General features: G+C 45.2%; 1 protein-coding gene across 1 annotated transcript in view; it reads left to right on the forward strand.

Moving 5' to 3' along the window:
- The window catches only part of GOLGA7B (golgin A7 family member B), a 100392-nt gene that overhangs the window by 11431 nt on the left and 68189 nt on the right, over positions 1 to 20772 (forward strand). The window lies entirely within an intron of this gene.

Consider the following 20772-nt stretch of genomic DNA (forward strand, 5'->3'; position numbering starts at 1 on the left):
GCAGGGCAGCCAGCCCTCCATCTGTGATTTCATAATCACCTTCCAGTGAGTCTGGCATGGTGCTATTATTAGTAATATTATTATTCTTTTTAAATTTTTTTGTTTTTTGCTGTTTTAGGGCCACACCTGCAGCATATGGAGCTTGCCAGGCTAGGGGTCGAATCGGAGCTACAGTGGCTGGTCTACACCACAATGCGAGGTCCGAGCCTCATCTGTGACCTACACCACAGCTCAGGGCAACACTGGATGGATCCTTAACCCACTGAGCAAGGCCAGGGATTGAACCCATGTCCTCTTGGATCCTAGTCAGGTTCGTTACTGCTGAGCCACCACGGGAACTCCCTAATCATATTATTAACGAGGATTTTACTCTTAAGACTTCCCAGAGGGTCATGCTTAGGGGGGAACTCCTCATAAGGACAGTGCTTGAGAACTGCTTGGGTCCTGGTGAGGCTAATTCATCTTTGGAGGCTGTTTGGGAGTCATTTCTGGTACCTTGCTTCATCCTTACAGCAGCTGAGGGAGCCACGCAGTCCGTCCTCATTTTACAGTGGAAGAAACTGAGGCTCAGAGAGGTCATCCAGGCAGTAAGAGAGGGAGCTGGAACTGAACAAAGCTCAATCTCCCAGCCTTCCATGCTTATCCACTGCCCCAAGAGTCTAAATTATGCCAAGGTCAGGAAACTTTTCAGGCCTTTTTAGCCCGAGATGTGCCCACCCTGAAGGGCTCTGAAGATGGCTCAGAGGCAATGAGGTCTGTGCTCCCTTGACCTAGGTTTGTGACCAGGCAACTTGGGGTCAGGGAGAGGTGCATTCTTTCCCCTCCACTCACATTACCCAGCCTCTGACTTCCTGGAATTTTTGTTCAAATTCCAAATTACTTGGCAATAAGTCCTCTGCCCCACAGTTTTTGCAAACAGGAACCAAACACCCTTCAACTTCCAGACGGCACACTTTCACACTCTCGCCTGCTTTAAACGGGTGCCAAGGCCCTTCAGGGGAAAGCAGATATGTGAGCAGGACAGCCAGATGGCCGGAGAGTTGCTTGCTACTTCCTGGGCCCGTCTCTGAGTGCGGCAGAAAGGAATCCACGTGCCCACAGACCCTACTCCTTGGCTCGCCACTCCCTGTACTGCTGTGGGCTTGTATCTCTCTTCTCTGTGCCTTTAAAAAAAAAAAAAAAAAAGAAGTCATCCTGGTGAGAGGGTCAGAGGAGATAATGTCTGTGAAGAGGTTTTATCACTATTATTATTTGATTACCTGAAGGTCAAACTTGTTTAAAAAACTCCCTGCTGGAGTTCCCGTTGTGGTGCAATGGTTAACGAATCTGACTAGGAACGATGAAGTCACGGGTTTGATTCCTGGCCTTGCTCAGTGGGTTAAGGATCCGGTGTTGCCATGAGCTGTGGTGTAGGTTGCAGACATGGCTCAGATCCCACGTTGCTGTGGCTCTGGCATAGGCCGGCAGCTATAGCTCCAATTAGACCCCTAGCCTGGGAACCTCCATATGCCCCGGGAGCGGCCCTAGAAAAGGCAAAAAGACAAAAAAAAAAAAAAAAACCTCCCTGCTGTGATGGGTGTATTCTGTATCTAAGACCCATATGGCTACTGGGTGCTTAAACTATGGCTAGTGCTACTGAGAAACTGACTTTTAAATTATTATTATTATTAATAATATTTTTAGTGAGGTGAAATTCCTAGAACATGAAATTAACCATTTTAAAAATACTTCAATGGCTGGAGTTCCTGTTGCAGCTCAGTGGGTTAAGAACCCGACTAGCATCCATGAGGATGCGGGTTCTATCCCTGGCCCCGTTCAGTGGGTTAAGGATCTGGCATTGCTGTGCGCTGCAGTGTAAGTCACAGATGTGGCTCAGATCTTGCTTTGCTGTGGCTGTGGCGTAGGCTGGCAGCTGCAGCTCTGATTCAGTCCCTCAGCCTGGGAACTTCCATATGTGGCAGGTGCGACCCTCAAAAGCAAAAAACAACCACCACCAAAAACTTTAGTGTCACAGAATACATTCTCAATGTTAGGCAACCACCACTTCTAACTAGTTCTAAAAATTTGCATCACCCCCAAAAGAAACTCTGTTCCCATCAGGTTTCCCAGCCTCCCTGCCCCCAGCCCCTGGAATTCACTAAGCTGTTTTCTGTCGCCAGAAAGGGACCAGACCTAATTTCATAGACCCATCTCTTTTCACGTATCAGCTGTGTGACCTTGGGCAAGTGACTTAATCCCTCTGAGCCTCAGCCTTCCTTTCTATAAAATAGGGATGATGGTCAGACAGACCACGTCAAAGGGTGCTGCGAGGATGCAATGAGTTCACTTACATAACACACTGGGGCTCAGCAGGATTAAGTCATTTGCCCAAGGTCACACAGTTGGTACGTGAGACGAGACGGGTCTATGAACTTGGGTCTGATCCCTTCCCAGGGCCTATGATTTTCACTATGAGGCTAGACAGTCTTTTGGTCCTAATCCTGGGAGCTTCCCAGGTGAAGGCAGATCCAGGACCCCAGCTGCACCTAGGTAGACCTGAACACCTTGAGGCAGGGCTTTCTAGTGCTATCCAATGTCAGCCCTTCTGAGCCTGGGACCTGGGTGCCTCTTTGGGAGTCTGAGGAGGTGGCTGATGGGACACCTCAGAAGAGGATTAGGGACTAGCTTTCATCCATTGCCCATAGTTTACAATGAGTAACATGGCCTGTCGGGGCCCCCTTGGTGCCCTCTTTGGGCCCCCCATTATTAATTGATCTGAGATGGAGACTGTTAATTGCAGATCCAGAGTAAACAGGACTGGGATAAATGGGGCTGAGAGCAGATAGCTTTCCTGGCTGTGCTGCCCTTTGCCCTTTGGGATGGGGCAGTGGGAAGAGGCAGAGGGTGAAGCCAAAGCGGGGGGTCTTAGGAATGTCTTTGGAGTGGGGTCGGGGGAGACTGGCTTCCCCGGGGCCCCAGAGGGTCAATCTGTATGTCCTTCTGGAAAGAGAGCCCTCTGCTCAGCTGCCTGTTTGCTGTGCTCTGTCAAAGGCTAGGGGCCATTGAGACTCTGCCTCTTCATTCCTGCCCTCATCCATGCATCCATTTTTTGTCTATTCATTTGAAAGTACCTCCCCCTTCCCCCTCACACATCTTGATATCTTTCTTTTCCCTGTATAATTACCACGTGTTTCTTGAGCAAACTAGGGAGGGAGTTGGGGGGAGTCCTGTGAGCCATGGGCTTCGGAGTCTGGGCCCTGCTTGGCCCTGGTAGGTTTGGATGCCTGACTTCAGACATGCTGGCCGCTTGCTCAAGGCTTGGTGGAATTTCTCTCCCCGAGGCAGCTAGAACTTTGTTCCTCCAGCCCAGGGACCGCATAACTGGATCTCCAAGATGGGGACCCTTGGAGAGGGGGTGCTACGAACGATCGCGCCTGGGCAGTGGGATAGTCTGGGACTGTCCTGGGCACAGCAGAATGCCTGGTCCCCCTTCCTCAGCCCTGGCGGGAGGGCCTGTGACTCAAACCGCCTTCTCTCCCAAAGCTGAGCCTGAGTTTGGGGTTGGTTGTGTCAGTAGCAACTTGCATCCACATGAGCCTCTCGGTCAGAGTTTAGTGTCCGGGAGCTCACACCCAGGATGACACAGAACCGTTCCTGCAGGGCTTTCCAGAAGTTGTTTCTTCCTAGCAATGCCATGTGGTGGGCAATGCAGATATTATCACACCCCTTTTACAGATGAGGAAATCGAGGCTGAGTGTGAAGTTGTTTTCTAAAACCTCAGCTCTGGATAAATAAACCCCCAAACCCACTCCCGGTTCACTCAATAAAATAATGCCAGACCTACAACCCCATTTCCAAAGCCCAGTCTTGTGCCCATTTTATAGACGGGGCACCTGAGGCTGGACGGGGAGGTGGCTTCCTAGTTAGTCCATGCGCTGTGCAGTGGTGGAGACTTTGGTCAACCACAGGGCAGCCACGGGCCCAAGGCCTCCAAGAGCTAATGACAGCAGTGTAGCCACGGCTACCATTTACTGAGCCCCACTTGAGAGCCAGGCCCTGTCCTGGGGGCTTTGCGGAGACCCCCCCGGTCCCCTTTCCTCCTGCTCCCCGCCCTCCTGCAGAGCCTTAGGTTGATCTGGGGGCAGGATGTGTCCTCCCAGGGCCCTGCCACCACCCATTAATCCTTAACTGCTGCAGCTGGGAGATAAGATAGCACCAGCCCATTAATCAAAGCTGCCTGGCAGAGGTGGGGGGGGGAGGTTGGGGAGAGGCAACACCACCTCACAGGTAGAGATAAGCCCCCTCTGCCTGGCTCCCTCAGGGCCCAGGGGCAGTGGAGGATGTTGGGAAGTTTGGCCTCAAGTTCCAATCCCCAGTATCTGGGCAGGTGAGTGGAACCTACCCTGGGTACAGGGCAGGTGACACTGGGAAAGGCAGCCTCAGGGTGCAGGCTGGGTTGAGAGGGGCCAGGAGATCTGGGTTCCAGCCTCAGTGTTCTCTCTGCTGCTACTGTCTTTTCTTTTTTCTTTTTCTTTTTTTAGTGGGCGCACTCATAGCATATGGAAGTTCTCGGGCCAGAGATTGAATCTGAGCCGCAACTATGACCTACCCTGCAGCTACGGCAACACCGGGGTGGGGATCCCTCTGGCCTCTTCAGCGACCTGAGCCACTGCAGTCAGATTATTATTATTTAATGGAAGTTGCAATGTTTATTTCAGTCTCTCTCTTGTTTTGGGTTTTTTCTTTTTTTTGCCACGCAGGCAGTATGTGGGAATTGCTGGACCAGGGATTGAACCTATGCCGAACAGCAGCAACTAGATCCACAGCAGTGAGAACACAGGAGGCTCAACCTGCTAGGCTATCAGAGAACTCCTATGGTCATGTTCTTAACCCACTGTGCCACAGAGGGAGCTCCTGCTGCCTCTGTCTTTTTAAAATTTTTCAAATTAAAGTGTAGTTGCCTTACAATGTTGTGCCCATTAGATAAACCACTGCACCTCTCTGGGCCTATCTTTGAATCTGAACCAGTGGGAGGCGGGCTGGGCTCCAGAAGGGACATTTCACCATGAACATGCCCAGTGACCTGCACTGGGGCGGGTGAGGGGTGTGCTCACTTGGCAACAGGGAGAGGGCAGAGGCACTGCCTTGGCTAAGGGACAACAGGCTGGGTAGGATTAGTTACCCTCACAGGAGAGCAAGTGGGTGGTGGGAGCTGGGGGAGGGTGGACAGGAGAAGGGAATGGGCCCTTGAGCCACTGTCCCCTTCAAGAGGTCACTCAGTACTTCCGGGGACTGGAATTGTGGAGTTTGATTCAAACCCCAGCTCTGTTCCCACCCTGTGTAATCTTGGGTGGCTTCTCAACTTTTTGACACCTGTTTTCCCATCTGTAAAATGAGGATGACGGTATTGGGATTTTTAGTAGGAAGATGAATGGAAACTGCTTAGCTCCATGCCTGGCAGATGGCACACATTAGCTATTTTTCTTTCTTTCATGTCCAGATCCACAGGGCCTGGACTCTCTTCAATGCAGATTCTCTGTGACCACAGCCAGGGAAAGGAGATGGGGGCAGCTCAACCCCAAAGCAATTGCTGATCCAAGGAGGCTGATTATAAAGTGTATTAGTTACATTTTTTATAACTAGTAAACAACAAGCATTAACTCCACAGTTGTCTCTGGGTCAGGAATTCAGCAGCTTAGATGGGTAGTTCTGACTCAGGAGGTCTCATGAAGTTGCAATGAAGATGTTGGTTGGGGGAGTTCCCAGTGTGGCTCAGTGGGTTACGAACCCGACTAGTATCCATGAGAATGCAGGTTCTATTCCTGGCCTCGCTCAGTGGGTTAAGGATCTGGCATTGCCGGGAGCTGTGGTGTAGGTTGCAGACATGGCTTGGATCTGGCATTGCTGTGGCTGTGGTGTAGTCTGGCAGCTGTAGCTCTGATTCAACTCCTAGCCTGGGAACTTCCATATGCCACAGGTACAGCCCTAAAAAGCAGGAAAAAAAAAAAAAAAAAAAAAGATGTTGGCTAGGGTTGCTGTTATCTGAAGGCTTGACTGGGGCTGGAGGACTTGCTTCCAAGTTCACTCATGTGGCTGCTGACTGGAGGCCACTTGGGCAGCTTGAGTGTTCTCATGACACGGCACCTGGCTTCTCTGGATCAAGTGATCCAGAAGCAAGCGTGGAGGAGACATAGTGCCTTTCATTACCTCTTCTTTGAAGTTGCACACCATTATTGTTTGTGGCAATATTGCCATGGCAACACCTTTGTTGCCACTTTATTCCATTCATCAGAGCAGCCTAGGCTCAAGGGGAGGGAGGAACTGCAGGGACAGGCGCACAATAACGCGACAGTGACCACAGGCACTTCTCTGCCTGGGTGCTCTGTGCCGGGAACTTGACATGTCATCTCTAATCTCTGCAACTACTTTCTAAATCAGGAATTAGCTTTCTTCTATGGATGAGAATACAGCAGTTCGTCAAGGTCACCCCACCAGGAGATGCCCACAGAGAGTGCTGTCTTGCTCTTGGTCCAGGGAGGCCATTCCCCACCCAGGCACTTCCCAGCTTCAGCCACACCCAAGCCAGCCTTGGCTTTGAAGCTGTATGTGACCTTCTTGGATAACATGGCCCCCTTGAATGTAGGATTAGAAATAATACACGAGGCACAGCCATACAGGGCATGTAAAGGACAGGGACTTTCAGAGCCACACTGACCTGGATTTGAATTTTGACTCCACCACTTTCTCTGTGCCTCAGTTGCCTCATCTATATGGTGAAGTAACAGTACCCGCCCTGCAAAGTTAGATGAGGTTGCGTGGTGCCAGCTGTTATGATGGGGTGGGAGTGGGCAGCCCTGAGGGCTGGGCTGCTAAAGGGCTGCCTCCCCTCTGAGTAATGTGCTCTTCCAGTGGAGGCAGTATCATCCTTCCCGGTCTAGGGTCCCCGTCCAAGTTTGCTGCTTTGCCTGCCCTGGTCGGTAGGGCTGGGGCCAGATGTGCTCCGGCCTGCAAGCCTCAGGGCTGAAGGCCCCTCACTGTGGCAGGACTCAGGCCAGGCTGTTAAATACCCCGAACCCTTCCCTACCCTGCCTATTTTTATGCTCAGGGGCCCCTTCTTCCTGCCTTCCCAGTTATCTTGAGCTTGGAGGGACCTCCATGCACTTGCACATGTCCGCCAGCAGGGGGAGCAGGTGCTGTGTCTGGGAACCTGGGAGGCACCAGGCAGAGGGGCAGCTTTCCTGTTGGGGAAGCTCCTCTGTGGAGCTGAGTGGCTGACTGGCAGCAGAGCTGGCAAGGGTAGGGGCTTTTTCCCCCCTGAAGGGAGCTGTCTCTGGAGCCCTAGAGCCCAGGTGAGAGGGCTGTGGGGAAGGAAGAGGAAGGGATCCAGAGGAGGAACAGAAGTCATCATTTTTCACTCCGTAATCCATTTAGTGAATGGTGTTCAGTGCCTACGGTGTGTGCTGGATCCTGGTAGGCACTGGGAGCCCACGAGCCATGGGTCCTCTCAGGGCCGACATTCACATGGTGAGGCTGAAACAGGCAAGATGTACAAGTGGAGTCTTTGCAAATGTGATGCAGGACATAAACCGAGGGCTGGGAGTGGCAGTGACTGGGGGCCTATCTCCACTGCCCACCTAGGTGACCAGGTGGGGTTGAGGTGAAGCCCGTCTGGGAATCTGGGAGTGGGACCTGCTTCCTCCACATGCCCTTCTTAGCCATGCAGTCCTATCATCACCAGAAATCACAAGTCACCATAGGACCTGATAGGGACAGCAAGGGGGGGCACTGAGTTCACTAGCCACCTGCAGGCTCACGCATGGAGCAAGCCCCTTGGAACCCATAGAGTTGGACAGGCCTTGCCTTCAGCCTGACATGGTCCCTTGCCAACAGTGATCTTGACTAAGACACCTAACTTCTTTATTTTGGCATCTGCAAACGGTGTCAGGGATTCCTATGTAGTATATGGACTGGATGTGTCCTTGCTCTGCCTCTAGCCAGCCAGGCCACCTTAGGTATGTGTATTAGTTTTTTATTGCTGCTGTAACAAATGCCCACAAACTTAGCAACTTAGAACAACAATAACAACACACAGATATGCACACGCACACAGCACACACACACATTATTATCTCAGTTTCTGTGGGTCAGGAATCCAGACATAGGTTAGCTGGGTTCTCTGCTCAGAGTCTCACAAAGCTGCAAGCAGGATGTCAGCTGAGAGTGGGGACATCTGGGACTTGAGGTCCTTTCCCAAGCACGTGGGGTTTTTGGCAGAATTAATTTCCTTGTGGCTATGGATGCAGCTATGAGGCTGCATCTTCAAGGCCAGCAGGAGAGAGTTTTCTGGTGTGTCACCTTCTCTAGAAGGACTCACCTGAGCAGGTCAGGCCCACCCAGGATAATATCCCTTTGGATTAACTCAAAGTCAACTGACTATAATATTCCATTGTATTTGCTTGGTTCCACCAACACTCAAGGGGAGGGGATTATTCAGGCCATGGACACCAGGTGGTGGGAATCTTTGAGGCCATCTTAGACTTATTAACATGATGAAATTAGTTAGACTAAAAATCATGCAATAATCAGCAATTATTTTCTTTCTTTCTTTTTTATATTACTCAATGAATTTATTACATTTATAGTTGTGCAATAATCATCACAACCTAATTTTATAGCGTTTCTGTCCCAAACCTCCAGCGCATCCCCCCACCCCGTCTCCTTTGGAAACCATAAGTTTTTCAAAGTCTATGAGTCAGTATCTGTTCTGCAAATAAGTTCATTTTGTCCTTTTTTCAGATTCCACATGTAAGTGATAGCATTTGATGTTGGTGTCTCATTGTCTGACTGACTTCACTTAGCATGATAATTTCTAGGTCCATCCATGTTGCTAAAAATGCCGTTATTTCTTTCCTTCTAATGGCTGAGTAATATTCCATTGTGTATATGTACCACATCTTCTTGATCCACTCCTCTGTTGATGGACATTTAGGTTGTTTCTATGTCTTGGCTATTGCAAATATTGCTGCAATAAACATTGGAATACATGTGTCTTTTCGAGTCATGGTTTTCCTTGAATAGATGCCCAGGAGTGGGATTGCTGGATCAAACAGTAGTTCTATTTTTAGTTTTCTGAGGAATCTCCATACTGTTTTCCACAGTGGTTGCACCCCACCAACAGTGTACTAGGGTTCCTTTTTCTCCACACCCTCTCCAGCACTTATTGTCTGTAGACTTTTGGATGATGGCCATTCTGGCTTGTGTAAGGTGGTACCTCATCGTGGTTTTGATTTGCATTTCTCTAATAATGAGTGATGTTGACCATCTTTTCCTGTGTTTTTTGGCCATCCATATGTCTTTTTTTGAGAACTGTCTCTTTAGATCTTCTGCCCATTTTTTGATGGGGTTTTTTGTTTTTTTGGTATTGAGCTGCAGAAGGTGTTTATAAAATTTGGAGATTAATCCCTTGTCAGTTGATTCATTTGCAAAGATTTTCTCCCACTCTGTGGGTTGTCTTTTCGTTTTGTGTAGTCTTTCCTTTGCTGTGCAGAAACTTTTAAGTTTAATTAAGTCCCATTTGTTTATTTTTGTTTTTACCATCACTACTCTTAAGAGGTGGATCTGAGAAGATCTTGCTGTCGTTTATGCTGGAGAGTGTTTGGCCTATGTTTTCCTCTAAGAGTTTTATAGTATCTGGTCTTATATCTAGGTCTTTAATCGATTTTGTGTTTATTTTTGTGTATGTTGTTAGGGAGTGTTCTAATGTCATTCTTTTCCGTGTGGCCGTCCAGTTTTCCCAGCACCACTTATTGAACAGGCTGTCTTTTCTCCACTGTATATTCTTGCCTCCTTTGTCATAGATTAGTTGACTGTAGGTGTGTGGGTTTAATTCTGGGCTTTCTGTCCTGTTCCACTGATCTATACGTCTGTCTTTGTGCCAGTACCATATGGTTTTGATGACTATTGCTTTGTAGTATAGTCTGAAGTCTGGGAGCCTGATTCCTCCAGCTCCATTTTTCTTTTTCAGGATGTCTTTGGCTATTCTGGGTTTTCTTGTGCTTCCAAACAAATTTTAAAATATTTTGTTCGAGGAGTTCCTGTCGTGGCACGGTGTTTAACAAATCCGACTAGAAGCCATGAGGTTGTGGGTTCGATCCCTGGCCTTGCTCAGTGTGTTAAGGATCTGGCGTTGCTGTGAGCTGTGGTGTAGGTTGCAGACACGGCTTGGATCCCGCGTTGCTGTGGCTGTGGTGTAAGCTGCAGCTCTGATTGGACCCCTAGGCTGGGAACCTCCATATGCTGTGGGAGTGGCCCTAGAAAAGGCAAAAAGTCGAAAAAATAAATAAAGAAAGAAAAAATAAAATATTTTGTTCGAGTTCTGTGAAAAATGTCCTTGGTAATTTGATAGGGATTGCATTGAATCTGTAGGTCACCTTGGATAGTATAATCATTTTGATAATATCAATTCTTCCAATCCAAGAGTGTGGTATGTCTTTCCGTCTGTTTATGTCATCTTTGATTTCTTTCATCACTTATAGTTTTCAGAGTGCAGGTCTTTTGTTTCTTTAGGTAGGTTTATTCCTAAGTATTTAATTCTTTTTGATGCAATGGTAAATGGGATCATTTCCCTTATTTCTCTTTCGGATCCTTCATTGTTAGTATATAGAAATGCAGTTGATTTCTTTGTATTAATTTTGTATCCTGTGACTTTGCCAAATTCATTGATGAGCCCTTAACAGTTTTCTGGTAGTGTCTTTAGGGTTTTCTAGGTATAGTATTATGTCATCTGCAAATAGTGATAGATTTACTTCTTCCTTTCCAATTTGGATTCCTTTTATTTCTTTTTCTTCTCTGGTTGCCGTGGCTAGGACTTCCAAAACTATGTTGAATAGTAGTCTCAAGAGCAGACATCCCCGTTTTGTTCCTGATCTCAGTGGGAATTCTTTCAGCTTTTCACCATTGAGAGTGATGTTAGCTCTGGGTTTGGCATATATGGCCTTTATTATGTTGAGGTAAGTTCCCTCTATGCCCATTTTCTGAAGGGTTTTTATCAGAAATGGGTGTTGGATTTTGTCAAAGGTTTTTTCTGCATCTATTGAGAGGATCATATGGTTTTTATTTATTCTTCAGTTTGCTAATGTGGTGTATCACACTGATTGATTTGCGGATATTGAAAAATCCTTACATCCCTGGGATAAATCCCATTTGATCATGATGTACAATCCTTTTAATGTACTGTTGGATTCAGTTTGCTAGTATTTTGTTGAGGATTTTTGCATCTATGTTCATCAGTGAAATTGGCCTGTAATTTTCTGTTTTTTTTTTTTTTTTTTTTTTTTTTTTTTTTTTGTGGTATCTTTGTCTGGTTTTGGTATCAGGGTGATGGTGGCCTCATAAAATGAGTTTGGGAGTGTTTCTTCCTCTGCAATTTTCTGGAATAGTTTCAGAGGATAGGTGATAGCTCTTCTCTAAATGTTTGATAGAATTTGCCTGTGAAGCCATCTAGTCCTAGACTTTCGTTTGTTGGAAGTTTTTAAATCACATTTTCAATTTCAGTACTTGTGATTGGTCCATTCATCTTTTCTATTTCATCTTGGTTTAGTCTTGGAAGATTGTACTTTTCTAAGAATTTGTCCATTTCTTCTGGGTTTTCCGTTTTATTGGTGTATAGTTGCATATACCAGTCTCTTATGATCCTTTGTATTACTATGGTGTCCATTGTTCCTTCTCCTTTTTCATTTCTAATTTTATTGATTTGAGTCCTCTCTCTTTTTTTCTTGATAAGTTTGGCTAAGGGTATATCAATTTTGTTGATCTTTTCCAAGAACCAGCTTAAAGTTTCATTGATTTTTTTCTATGGTTTTCCTCATTTCTATTTCATTGATTTATGCTCTGATTTCTATGATTTCTTTCCTACTCACTTTAGGTCTTGTCTGTTCTCTCTCGAGCTGCTTTAGATGTAAAGTTAGCTTGTTTATTTGAGCTTTTTCTTATTTCCTGAGGTGGGCTTGTCTTGCTATAAACTTTCCTCTTAGAACAGCTTTTGCTGCATCCCATAGGTTTTGGAGTATGGTATCTTTGTTGTCATTTGCTTCTAGGTATTTTTTAATTTCTTCCATGATTTCTTCAGTGATCCATTGGTTGTTTGGTAGCATGTTGTTGAGTCTCCACGTGTTTGTGTTTTTTGCAGTTTTTTTCTTGTTGTTGATGTCCAGCCATATAGCATTGTGGTTGGAAAAGATGCTTGATGTGATTTCAATTTTCTTAAAGTTACCAAGGTTTGATTTGTAGTCCAGGATGTGATCAATCTTAGAGAATATTCCATGTGCACTTGAGAAGAATGTGTATTCTGCTGCTTTTGGATGGAATGTCTATTAAGTCCATCTGGTCTAATGCTTCATTCAGGGCCTGTGTTTCCTTATTGATTTTCTGTCTGGATGATCTGTCTATTGCTGTAAGTGGGGTGTTAAAAGTCCTCCACTATTATTGTGTTATTGTCAATTTGTCCTTTTAAGGTTGTTAGCAGTTGCCTTATATATTGTGATGAACCTACAATGGGTGCATAGATATTTAAAGTTGTTATATCTTCTTCTTGGATTGATTCTTTGATCATTATGCAGTGACCTTCCTTGTCCCTTAAAATATTCTTCATTTTAAAGTCTATTTTGTCTGATATGAACATTGCTACTCCAGCTTTCTATTGATTCCCCTTTGCATGGAATATTTTCTTCCATCCTCTCACTTTCAATTTGTATGTGTCCCTAGAAGTGAAGTGGGTCTCTTGAAGACAGCATATATATGGGTCTTGTTTTTGTATCCATTCAGCCAGTCTATGTCTTTTGGTTGGGGCGTTTAGTCCATTAACTTTAAGGTAATTATTGATATGTATGTTCTTATTGCCATTTTATGAATTGCTTTGGACTTGTTTTTGTTGCTCTTTTTTCTTCCTTTCTTCTCTTGTTTTCTCCTTTTGTGGTTTGATGACTCTCTTTAGTGTTGTATTTGAGTTGATTTTTCTTATTTGTTTGTGTATCAATTGTAGATTTTTAGTTTGCAGTTACTCTGAAGTTTTGATATGAGTCTATACATATATATGAGACTGTTGTTAGTTGTTGGTCTCTTAACTGTAGGTCCATCTCCAGTGTCCTGCATTTGTACCCTCCTCTTCTCACGATTTCTGATTTTGGTGGCATAATTGTGTGTGGATGATTTCATATCTTTACTGTATATACACCTTTACTGGTGAGCCTTGTCATTTGTGGTATTTTTGCTTCTGGTTGTGGCCTTTTCTTTTCTGCCTAGAGAAGTTCCTTGAGTATTTGTTGTAAAGCTGGTTGAGTATCACTGAATTCTCTTATCTTTTGTTTATCTGTAAAGCTTTTTGTTTCTCCTTCAAATATGAATGAGAGCCTTGCTGGGTAAAGTAATCTTGGCTGGAGGATTTTTCCTTTCATCATGTTAAGTATATCCTGCCACTCCCTTCTGGTCTGCAGAGTTTCTGCTGAAAAAATCTGCAATAACCTTATTGGGGTTCCCTTGTATGTTACTTGTTTCTTTTCCCTAGCTGCTTTCAGTATTTTCTCTTTGTCTTTATTCTTGGTCAGTTTGATTAACATGTGTCTTGAGGTGTTCCTCCTTGGGTTTATTTTATATGGTACTCGTCATGCTTCCTGGATTTGGGTGAGTGGTTCCTTCCCATGTTAGGGAAGTTTTCAGCTGTTATCTCTTTGAATATTTTTTCTGTCCCTTTCTCTCTCTCTTCTCCTTCTAGCACCCCTATAATATGGATGTTGGTGCATTTAACATTGTCCCAGAGTTCTCTGAGACTCTCTTCATTTGTTTTCAACCTTTTTTCTCATTTCTGTTCTCATTTCTGCTAATCTGTCCTCCACCTCGCTTATTCGTTCTTCTACCTCCTGTATACTGCTGTTGGCTGTATCTAGTGAATTTTTTGTTTCAGTTATTGTATTTTGCATCACTTCTTGTTTAAGTTTTATATCTTGTATCTCTTTGGTCAGTGTTTCCTGTAAATTATCCATCTTTGCCTCCAGTTTGTTTTCAAGGTCTTGCGTCAACTTCAGCATCAACAGTCTAAAGTCTTTTTCCTGGAGGCTGAAAATCTCCTGATTACTTAGCTGTTTTTCTGGGGTTCTTCTTTTCTCCCTTCTCTGAGTTATAGTTCTCTGTCTTTTCATTTTTATAGGTTTTTTCTGTGGTGACCTTACAGATAATAGAGTCTTATAGATAATAGAGAAATAAGAGCCTCTCTTACTTCTGGTGTCTGCCCCCCTTGTGGCTGAAGTTGGTACAGGGGCTTGCTGTAGGTTTCCTGATGGGAGGGACTGGTGGCTGCCCACTGGTAGGTGGAGCTGATTCTAATCCCTCTGGTGGGTCAGGCTTTGTCTCTGGGCGAGATTAGAGGTGGCTGTGTGCCTGGAGGTCTTTAGGCAGCCTGTTTACTAATGGATGGGGCTGTGATCCCATCTGGATTGTTGTTTGGCCTGGGCCTTCTCAGCACTGAAGAGTGGGGCCAGATTTTCCCAAAATGGCCACCTCCAGAGAAAGGCATGCTGATGAATATTCCCAAGAGCTTTGCTTCCAATGTCCTTCCCCCACAACAAGCCACATTCACCCCCTGTTTTCCCAGGATGTCCTCCAAGAACTGCAGTCAGGTCTGACCCAGATTCCTATGGAGACTTTGCTTTTCCCTGGGACCCAGTGCACATGAAAATCTGTGTGCGTTTTTAAGAATGGGGTCTCCATTTCCCCCAGTCCCATGGAGCCCCACTGGCCTTCAATGCCAGATGCTCCAGGGGCTCTTTCTCCCAGTGCCAGATCCCCAGGTGTGGGGACTTGATGCGGGGCGCAGAACTCTCACTCCTGTAGGTGAGTCTCTGTGAACCAGTTAGTTTCCAGTCTGTGGGGCTTCCCACCCAGGAGGTATGGGGTTGCTTATATAGCATAATCACCCCTCCCACATCTTGATGTGCCCTCCTCTTTGTCTTCTGGAGAAGGATATCTTTTTGAAAGTTTTCAGTCCATTTGGTTGAAGATTGCTCAGCCTTTGGTTGTAATTTTGTTATTTTTAGGAGAGAAATTGAGCTCCAGCCCTTCTATTCCACCATCTTAATCCCCAGCAATTATTTTCTTAATTTGTATTTCAGTTTTGAAATAAACACAGAAGATATTTTAATTTTAAAGATATTGTTCAAATTCCTTAAAGTATTTCACATATAAATAAAAATTGTGCCTACTAAACAAACGCATTCGGAGTTCCCATAGTGGCACAGTGGTTAACGAATCCAACTAGGAACCATGAGGTTGCGGGTTTGATCCCTGGCCTTGCTTAGTGGGTTAAGGATCCAGCATTGCCGTGAGTTGTGGTGTAGGTCGCAGACGTGGCTGGGATCCCACATTGCTGTGGCTCTGGCATAGGCTGGGGTCTACAGTTCTGATTAGACCCCTAGCCTGGGAACCTCCATATGCCACGGGAAGCAGCCCTAGAAAAGGAAAAAAAAAAAAGCAAAAAACCAAAAGAGTTCTACTTCTCACTTCATGCTCTGCCTCACAGTTTTCTTTTCTTTCTTTCTTTCTTTTTTGTCTTTTTAGAGCTGTGCCTGTGGCATATTGATGTTCCCAGGCTAGGGGTTGAATCAAATCTATAGCTGCTGGCCTATGCCACAGCCACAGCCACGTCAGAGCTGAGCTGCACCTGTGACCTACACCACAGCTCATGGCAATGCCGAATCCCTAACCCACTGAGTGAGGCCAGGGAATGAACCTGCATCCTCATGGATGCTGGTCAGATTCATTTTCAATGAGCCACCACGGAAACTCCACAGTTTTCGATTTTAAACACAGAACAAGCCTCCAGGTTGTCCTAAAGAATGACAGCATAGGAAGAACTCAGGGTTTTTTGTTTGTTTGTTTTTTGTTTATTTGTTTGTTTGTTTTTGTACCCAGTGGGCTATTCATTTTTATTTTGAATTTACTGTTTATATACAGGAATGTGTCGTATCACAGGGTTTGGGGACACAGATTGCACCTGGAGTGAGCACCTGGGTGAATGCACCTGAGTGAATAGCATCTGAGTGAATGATTCTGAACAGCTGGGAACTTACCCTAGAAACACACAGGTGGAAAGCAAGCAGGATGCCCTTTAGCAGATAAATGGATAAACCGTGGTATATCCATGCAATAGAATATTATTCAGTGAGGAAAAGAAATGAGCTATTAAGCCATGAGAAGACATGGAGAAATTTTTTTTTTGTCTTTTTTTTTTGCTATTTCTTTGGGCCGCTTCCTCGGCATATGGAGGTTCCCAGGCTAGGGGTCGAATCGGAGCTGTAGCCACCGGCCTACGCCAGAGCCACAGCAACTCGGGATCCGAGCCGCGTCTGCAACCTACACCACAGCTCACGGCAACGCCGGATCGTTAACCCACTGAGCAAGGGCAGGGACCGAACCCACAACCTCATGGTTCCTAGTCGGATTCGTTAACCACTGCGCCACGACGGGAACTCCGAGAAATTTTAAATGCATTTTACCAAGGGTTCTAAGCCAACCTGAGAAGGGTACTTACTGTGTAATTCCAACTGTATGACATTCTGGAAAAGGAAAAACTGTGGTGACAGTAAAAAAGTCAGTAGTTGCCAGAGCCTTGGGGAGGGATGAAAAGGCAGAACACAGGATATTTTGGGGACAGTGAAACTATTATATTTGATATGGAACAGTGAATACATTGTATATTTGTCAAAATCCTTAGAAAGTATAATGCAGAGAGGGAACCCTAATGTAAATGGTGGGTTTTAGTTAATAATAATGTGTAATTACTGGTTCATCATTTGTAACAAATGTACCACACTAATGCAAGAAGTTAATAATAGCGGAAATGATGCACTCATTTTCTTCTGTAAGCCTAAAGACACTCTAAAAATAAAGTCTATTAAAAAAAAAAAAACCCACTTGTGTAGCCAAGTCTGCAGGTATCAAAGGCTGCCCAGATAACTGCGAGCTTTCTGAATTAACTGTTATGAGGAAAAGGATGGTTATAAAAGGAGAAGTCATGAAAATGTGCTAATTGGAAGTTCACATGTTTTAAAGCCCAACAGTAACCATTAACACTTGTTTGGAAATTCGACCAACAAGAGATTTTTGAGGGAAGGATATTTTATTACTGATGTAGTTTAGAACTGCTGCTTGGTGATGTTAAAATGGACATTGACTTTTGGGTTGTTGTACTGGTTTTAGAGTTCTGGTTTTGCCTGCCCTGGGGTGGACCCAACCAGCCCCTCCTTGGTCCACCATGGCCAACAAGCCAGCTGTTCTCCATCTCTGCCTAATGGGTCACTGGATACTGCATCGCATCTCACAAGGTCTTGTTAACTGGCAGGAAAGGAGCTGTTTATTTTCTCATGACTTTTAAAAACTTTTTTTTTTTTTTTTTTGCTTTTTAGGGCCACACCTGTGGCATATGGAGGTTCGCAGGCTAGGGGTCGAGTTGGAGCTACAGCTGCTGGCCTACACCACAGCCACAGCAATGCAGGATCCTTAACCCACTGAGCAAGGCCAGGGATCGAACCTGCAACCTCATGGTTCCTAGTCGGACTTGTTTCCGCTGAGCCATGACAGGAACAACTAAAAACTTATTTTTGATGGACTTTGTTTTTTAAAGCAGTTTTAAGGTTCAGAGCGAAACTGATCAGAAAGTAGAGAGTTCTCACGTACCCCCGCCCCCACGTGAACACACAATCTCCTTCGCTATAGACATCCGGCACCACAGTGATACTTTTTTTTTCTTTTTACGATTGATGAACCTGCATTGACACATCATTGTTCCTCAGAAATCTATAGTTAACTTTATTTATTTATTTTTGTATGTTTTTTTAGGCTGCACCCTTGGCATATGCAGTTTCCCAGGCTAGGGGTCAAATTGGAGCTGAAGCCGCTGGCCTATTTCACAGCCACAGCAATGCAGGATCCGAGCCTCGTCTGTGACCCACAGCTCATGGCAATGCTGGATCCTTAACCCACTGACAAGGCCAGGGATCAAACTTGTGTCCTCATGGATGCTAGTCGGTTTTGTTAACTGCTGAGCCATGACAGGAACTCCCAAAGTCTATAGTTACCTTTAGAATTCACTCTTGGAGCTGTAGGTCTATGTGTTGGGACACATGTAAAGCAACATGTATCCACCATGCTGAGCAGTTCAGCTGACCTGAAATCCTCTACCTGTTCACCCTTCCCTCTTCCATAACCCTCGGCAACCACTGATCTTTTTATTGTCATAGTTTTGCTCTTCCAGAATGTCATAGAGTTGGAATCACGCAGCCTTTTTGGATGGGCTTCTTTTACTTAGTGATACACATTTAAGTTTCCACTGTATCTTTTCATGGCTTGATTTCATTTCCTTTTCTCCCTGAATAATATTCATGACATGGATATTTTGCAATTTATTCCTTCCTTAGGCAATGGCTGGCATGGGAAGAGTCATCACATGTGACTGACAGGTGTCACTTGGAGCAGAGGAGAGTCCAGCTTCCTGAAACTCAGGCTGTCTAATACATGAAAATATTCCTGAAGGGCTATTTAGCAGGGATGGAGTGGGGAAGTGGTGGTTGGGTAGGTAACCAACAATGTTTGCTCCAGGGACCACATCTTTTTTTTTTTTTTAATAAAGGAGATTTTTTTTTCCTTTCTGTAATATACTTCCTTTTAGAGAATCTGAATCATGCATAAAACTAAAATAAAACAAAACTTACCCACAGCGCCAACTTCTGGTGATTACTATTGTTAGCATTGCGTGGTAGCTCCTAGACTTTCCTATGTAGTTGTAGGGACGTACTTAATGAGACAGCAGATCAGGACTCTTCTTCTTCCAGGTTTGGCTGGAAGGGGCCCCACATAGGAGGAGCTGTAGGACAGGCACTGTGGTTGAGAGCCAGTGAGATGGCCCACCTACAAGGAGGGCAAGAGGATTAGGAATGGAGAGTTGGGGGACTTTTGAAGGAGTTTCTTTGTAGCAAGCTGTGCTATGAGTTCCAACCCCTTGGGCAGTAGCTGCTCTAACTCCAAAGGGGAGAGGTTCCCCTTTACCTCAAACCTGGTAAAATGGGCTTCAAGGAAACCCCTTGGGAAACCTGAGTCATGTCTCCTGGAGTTTGGGGGGTCCAGGAGGTCACGTATAACATAAATCTTTCAAATTGAGAAAACAGAGCAAAGGGAGCAAACAAACCAATAAATCAAAACAAAACTGCATTGGGAGCCAACTCCGCTTCTATAGATGGTGAGGGAAGTGATGCAGTCATGTTCCCTGTGGACTATCTGGGCCATGCATGAGAGAGAGGTGGCTGGAGCTGCTTTGGATTTGGCTTTAGAGGACCATCCTTGGTGATGGGACCACAACCAAGGATAAGTATGATGGGGCTTAGGGGAGAGAGGTACTTAAGTACAGTTTAAACCTTCAGAAGCTTCCTGGGGACCTCTCTCAGGTCTTACCTCTAATTCCCCAGGTTGCCTCAGGCTCCTTCCTAGGTCTCTTGACACCCTCCTGGTTGTCTGGTGTCCCCACCCAGTTCTTGTGAATATTCTTCTCCACCTCTTAAGATAAAAGGGTCCTGACTCTACACCTCCTCCTGTGTCTTGCAGAACTCTGCCATGTCAGGCTTCAGCCAGATGTCAACAGGTTCTTCCTCTGCTCAGGATTTTGCTGGTTGAAAATTAGGAGAGGACTTTGACAACAGAGGAAATGTTTAGACTGTTTCTCCCAGGGCTGTGACACATGTTCTACTTACTTAAGGGCAAAACCACTTCATTACCATAAAACTCCCACAGGATAGATTCATGTGAGGAATGCCTTGCCACATGCTTTTTATTCTTTCCTTTTGGGAGGTCTATTAGATGTATGATAGGCCTTTTAACTCTGTCTTCTCTGTCTCTTACTCTTGCGTCTTTATTTTCCATCTTTAATCTGTCTGTGCTGCATTCCAGATGATTTCTTAAGACCTAACTTCTAGTTCACTAAATCTCTTTTCAGCTAGGTCTAATCTGCTGTTAACCCATAATATCCGTATTTGTTTTTGCAGATCTAGAATTTGTATTTTGTTTCTGAATTTACTACATCACATTTTATAGTTTCTAGTCCCCTGCCATTTCCCTCCCCCCAATCTGGCCTTTTATTTCTTTAAATATAGTATGCATAGGTTTTTTTTTTTTTAGCTTCCAAATGATAATACCAGTACTTCATGTACTTTTGGGTCTATTTCTACTGTCTATTTTTTCCTTGGTTTTTCCTCATTGTTGTTGGAATAATATCTTGAAGCTTTGGATTCAAAATTCAGAAAGTAGGAGTTCCCATCATGGCGCAGTGGTTAACGAATCCGACTGGGAACCATGAGGTTGCAGGTTCGATCCCTGCCCTTGCTCAGTGGCTTAATGATCCGGCGTTGCCATGAGCTGTGGTGTAGTTTGCAGACGCGGATCAGATCCTGCATTGCTGTGTCTCTGGTGTAGGCCGGGGGCTATAGCTCCGATTGGACCCCTAGCCTGGGAACCTCTATATGCTGCGGGAGCGGCCCAAAGAAATAACAAAAAGAAAAAAAAAATCCAGAAAGTATTTTTTTTTTTTTTTTTTAGGAATGTACCCACACCATATGGAAGTTCCCAGGCTAGGGGTTGAATCAGAGCTGTAGCCACTGGCCTACACCCCAGCCACAGCCACAGCAACACCAGATCTGAGTCATGTCTGCCACCTACACCACAGCTCATGGCAACACCAGATCCTTAACCCACTAAGCA

This window comes from Phacochoerus africanus, chromosome 15, assembly GCF_016906955.1.
Source record: "Phacochoerus africanus isolate WHEZ1 chromosome 15, ROS_Pafr_v1, whole genome shotgun sequence".
In the NCBI taxonomy this organism is placed as follows: domain Eukaryota; kingdom Metazoa; phylum Chordata; class Mammalia; order Artiodactyla; family Suidae; genus Phacochoerus; species Phacochoerus africanus.